Genomic DNA, 5,896 nt, shown 5'->3' with positions numbered 1-5,896 from the left:
CAACTTGCATTTATACAGCGCCCTTCACTGGGAGAAATGTCTCGTAGCGCTTAACAGTGGTGGAGCCTGACCCTGAGCCGGCGGGAGGGAGGAGGTGACTGTCAGCAAGGAGTGGGGTGCTGATCGCTCAGGTGTACCACAGGTCCCGCCCGAATATGGCCATTCCTATGTTAGTTTGTGCTGAAACCGGAGTTGTAAAAAGTAATTATTCCTGGCCTCCAAATGCTTGGAACGGCATCTTTTAAGAACGTTGCTGTCAGTCTGCAAGTGGATGATATAATCCGGTCAGCGTTTAATTTCCAATTGAATTCCATCCTCCCCGCCCCCCCCTCCCCCAACGACCGCCACCACCGCCTTTTAACCTCATAAATGTTCGACTTTAACCCCCGAACTGCCAACGATGGAACAAACCACATTCTTGCGTTACTGCATTATCACAGCTTTCAACTGTTTACCAAACTAAACACACACCACCCACCCAGCCCCCTCCTCCGCTCGCCTGCTGTTCTCCTTCAACCCCCCCCGTTACAGATTTTGTTGGGACGACATATAGAATGCAAATAGGGAACGCAAAAAAACCCACCCCAACGTCAAAGGACATGAATCATTATATCAGATTTTGACAGCTTAGAGCTAGAATTATTTTGGTTGCTTGGATACCAGAAGTTGTCACAAACACAACCGTGTGCTTCGATCGCACAGGAAAGGAAACTTTCCATCTTACCAACTTCCTCTTTTCAGTTCCGACAAAATGAAAAAAACATGACTTGCACTTTTCAGCGCCTTTCATGTGGAATAATGTTCTGAAGTGCTTCCAGATCCATTGATCGTTGCCATCAATTTGGGCCATTTCAGAGCCAACAGAAAAGAAGCCCCTTGTTTAATTCCCCTTGCCATTGAGTGTGTGTGTGTGTGTATATATATATACAGAGAGAGAGAGAGAATCATAGAATATTACAGCACAGAAGGATACCATTCGGCCCATCGTGCCAGTGCCGGCTCTTTGGAAAAGCTACCCAATCAGTCCCACTCCCCCACTCTTTCCCCATATCCTTGCAATTTTTTCCTTTTCAAGTACCTATTCAATTCCCTTTCGAAAGTTGTTACTGAATCTGTTTCCACCAGCTTTTCAGGCAGTGCGTTCCAGACCGTAACGACTCTCTGTAAAAAAAAAAAAAAAAAAAAATTCTCCTCTCCCCTCTGCTTCTTTTGCCAATTATCTTAAATCTATGTCCCCTGGTTACCGACCCACCTGCCAGTGGAAACAGTTTCTCCTATCTATTCTACCAAACCCCTCATAGTTTTGAACACCTCTGTTAAATCTCCCCTTAACTATCTCTGCTCTAAGAAGAACAAACCCAGCTTCTCTAGTCCCTCCACATAACTAAAGTCTCTCATTCCTGGTATCATTCTGGTAAATTCCCTCTACAACAGCAACAAATTACATTTGTATAGTGCCTTTCATGACGTCCCCAGCGCCTTGGGACATCCTACATAAAAGGGGCTTTATAATGTAATTTTGTTGTTCTTGAAACCCTCTCCGAGGCCTTGATATCCTTCCTAAAGTGTGGTGACCAGAATTGGACACAATACTCCAGCTGAGACTCAACCAGTGATTTATAAAGGTTTAGCAGTTATATGTGTATATTTATATATATATATATATATAGTATTTACGAGCCTCTCAGTTATTTATTAAGCATTGCTGTCAGGACAAAGAGATTGTAACCTTCCCAAGCACAGCTCTTGACTGCTTTCACTTTGGGATCTCAGAAGCAGTTTGTAAGTTTCACCGGTTGCACCGCAAGTGGCTTGCCACCTTTGGAACGGTTAGGCTCACCTGGCTAAGAGTTTTCCTTGTGTCCTTTCAGGGTTCTCTCCTTCGCAGATTGACCTGGGGCTCACGTCCAAGGCAGTGTCACATGAGGGATCATTTCCCATTGCATTCTGTAGGGACCCCGAATTGCTGGCGTTATTGACCGTAAGACGAATTGCGCCAAAATTCCACTCGCTCTGGGAATTAGTGATTAGAATGGGAGTGATCCCTCCAGCGAGAGACAAAACCAAAGAACGGAATTTCAGCCCATGTGGCCCTAGATTTTAGGGTGGCGCAGAGCTTTTTTGAAAAAAACCTTCAATTGGTCTTAATTCGGGAGCCGTTCCCCCCTCCCCCCACCCATGTAAACAGACTACAAAGAACTGGTTTCTAAATTAAGACTGAATTTATGGATTTTTCAAAGAATTCTGCCCAATTTTACATTTTGAGGCAAATAATGGTCTCAAACTCGAGACTGGGATACATCCCATTTCTCTTCTTATCCGAGCTGCTTGTGTTACACTGTCGTCAGTCTCCAGATAAGATGGACTCACACCCATCCTATGCTAATTGTGCTGCTCTAATATGGGTAAAGCTACCTCGAGCCAGTCGGCCCTAACATAACCTACTGCTGTGATCGTGTGTCTTACAAAAGGGAGATCATTAAGCGTCCACACGTCAACTTTCTAAATACAGTAAAACTCACATCAGTCGTATCAGTCAGGACCATAATATTTAATACGACTTTAATGCGATGTCCGAGTTCCTGCCAAACTGTAGAAATCGTAGAAAATCAGATTTGATCAATAATCTAAACCAGAGTGGTCCAACTTTTTGGCTACCGCAGGCCAGATTCCCTATTTGAGAAAGATCCACAGACTGCATCCAGTGTGATAAAATCAACTAGTGGGCCGGATGTGGCCCGTGGGCCGTCTGTTGTACCACACTGAGCTACACTGCCCATGACCATGAGTAATATAATGCAGCTGGTGAGAGCGCATGCAGTGGACGGCTAAGACTACATTTCGCATGATTCAATGCGTCTTGACACCTCACCGCACTTACTGGCTAACGTTTGAATCGCAGGAAATGAAGTTCTTCTGCACATGTGTCAACGAACAAAGACTATGTTTCCCGCGATTCAATGCAGCCGGCCGGTAAGTGCATATGTGTCGAGGGGATTCAAGACCTCCGGTAAGCTCGAGTAATAGAGGGTAAGGGGAGTGGTTTTAATAGGAAACTGAATGGGCCTCGGGTTTATGGGTGAATGTACGGCTTATGGGTTTTGTAAAGATAAAAGACTTGCGCAAGTTTTATTGTATCTCCCTGCAGTCTTGTGTGTATGGTTCAGTGGCATCTGTTAGGTCATTTAAAAAATAGACAGCTTGTCCCTGCGATGAGAGGATGGTGGGGTGGGTATTCAGGAAGGATGAGATCAGATGGGCCGAAGGGCCTTCTTCATCTTGAACCGCTCTTGTGATGTCGCGATAAACTATCTCCTACTGGCCAAAGATTTTTGTTCTGAGGCCCCGTCAATCCTCGCACAAAACACAAACCGCCAGCACACTGCATGTTGATGTTGTCTAACTGCAAGCTGTTTCCATGGTGATAGGTGGTGGCTTTCTATGATGATCAGTGATCTTTAGAGTTGCGGTTAGAGCTAGTATGGTGTGGTCACCAGGCTACTTACTCGAAGACTTCAAATTTTGTTAACTCAAAAAAATTAGATAAAATTTCCGTCAGGAAATAATGTAAGAAAATACGGTATATAGCTTGGGAAATTACATGCACAAACGACTGCCAGGATGGTGGAAGGCAAACTGCATGCACCTTGGGCATTTACCTGGCAAATTCTTATATCCTTAACTGATCCAATCTGACAAATTGTTGACACAGGCCCTCACCTCCTCTCCTCTTATCATCCTCTCCACCCTTACCAACCTGGTTCAGATCAATAGAACGGTAGAAATTTACCCCCACCCTTTTAAGTCTGCAATAGGTAAACCAGGAAACATGCGCTTGTTCAGCCTGTCGTGGTTTTGGCCAGATCAGCAGCACATCTGGAATGGACACTTAATTTACGTAGCTGGATACTGAAGCTCATCTCGATCTAAGAGTGTAAGTTCAGCCGAGGTTGGTAAAAGTACCAAGGAGGCGTGAAGTTGCTTGAGCTTTTTGGTAAATCCAAGGGGGAGACCTTGGCTTCGGTACCTCTTTCCTTGGGTTTGAAACCAGGGAACAGTCGTGACAAAGGTGCCTTTTGCACAGGACAAGTTAGACCATTTCTCACCGTGGCTTTCCACGATCGAAAACTCAATCGAATTAATCTTTTTGTTTTGAAGTGATGCCCTTTGCCCCACAGTGAAAAAAAGTGCGTGACTGAACGCTGGCTTGTTAGTTTGATAGTGGACACCTTTTTGAAAGAAACCAGTTATTACACTCTATATATGTCTGTTTTAAAGTGCAATATTTTCTCGTCAGTATTATTTGATCACTGTAGTTTATTTTCCTCCGTCCCTCCCTCCTCCCAAAGCACTGATAGTATTGATAGCTTTTCGAAAATAAACGTTCCATTTTCTTTTGTGTCGTAATATTTGTCTTTTATATCGTGTAAAGGTTTTCAACTTTTAAAGGCTAAATATTGTACTGTATAGTGCCCACCTACTTGATTTTGTTCAAATAAAACTGTTGATTACTTGTGGTTACCCTGTCTCTTATAAGTAAGTATACAATGCAATTACAAATGTGCATTATCTGCCACTGCCCTTTGGAATTCCATCCCAGTCCTTTCGCCTCGCTCGCTCCCTTGCCTCCTTCAAATCCCGTCTCAAGACCATCCTCTTCGGCCGCGCCTTTGGCCACCCTCCTACCCCTACCCACCCTGCCCTCCATCCCTCCTGATTTCAACCCCCAGCTCGGGTCAAATCACTGACTGTCCAGCACCTTGGGATGTCCTCTTGATGTGAAAGGCGCTGTACAAATGTGATTTGTTGTTGTTCTACAGCTTCTTTCACAACGGGAGGACGTCTCGAAGCGCTTAACAGTATTGGCTGGGCACTTGAGTCTGGGGGTGGGAGATGGAGGGGGGAGGGAAAAGGTGACTAAAAGTGTGGTCACTGAGGTACGATGCACCTTGAACGAGCGAGGTGACAGAGGGAGCAAGTCGGAAGGAACTCTGGGATGGAGTTTATGAGAGCAGTTGAAGGCTTGCCCGCATCATGTGGTTTCCTATCTCTTGATCTCAACCTCACAGAAATCTAACAGCAAAATGGTAAGTTTTTTTAAAAAAACTGTTTTTAACGCATGGTTTGACATTACTTCACGGTTTTGCTCATAGGTGGTTTGCTGTGGTCTGAAAGGCACAACCACAATGCCTCAGTTGTCAACAATCAATGGGTTTTCTTTTGCTAAATGCTACAGTTGCTGGGTTATCAAGGTTATTTACAGCAGAAATCGATCCACTGGCTCTCCCACTAGAATAAACTTTCCATCCACTTTCAAGCTGCCAACCTGGCTCAGTTGGTAGTACTCTCAGCTCTGAGTCAGAAGGTTGTGAGTAGAAACACTTTCTGGGGGGAGACAGATCTTTGAGTTGAAGCAGAAAGTTTTTCTGGCCAAAGCACATCCCCGATCATGTGCTGTGCTTCCAACAAAGTGTGCCTGGCATCTAATCTCAGTCTTGCAAACTGCTAGTTGCCTCATTTAGACCCCAATATTTCTGCACCTGATTATTTCTGCATCCCATTGTTTCGACACTCTCCCTTTGCTGCTTGTTGATTACTGCGTTGGTCTTAATAATAATAATCCTTGTATTTGATATAGCGTCTTATCATGTCTTCGAGAAGTCTCAAAGCGCTTCACAGAATATACTGTAAAGTGAATTGGTTGTATATTTTGTGGGCAAAACCTGGCAGCCTGCAGTTGAGTTTGGAGCCTCTACGTTCCTCTCTTTAATAACAAGTTTGCTCAAAGTGTTCGAAGGAAACAACACATTTACCTTGGGTGCAACATTGGCAAGATCTACTGATGATAGCAACCTCTGAAATGGGTACAAAATGATTTGATTCGCTGCTTTTCACT

Source organism: Callorhinchus milii, unplaced genomic scaffold (genome assembly GCF_018977255.1).
Source record: "Callorhinchus milii isolate IMCB2004 unplaced genomic scaffold, IMCB_Cmil_1.0 Scaffold17, whole genome shotgun sequence".
NCBI lineage: Eukaryota > Metazoa > Chordata > Chondrichthyes > Chimaeriformes > Callorhinchidae > Callorhinchus > Callorhinchus milii.
The sequence above is the reverse complement of the archived record's forward strand: the minus strand, read 5'-3'. Positions refer to the sequence as shown.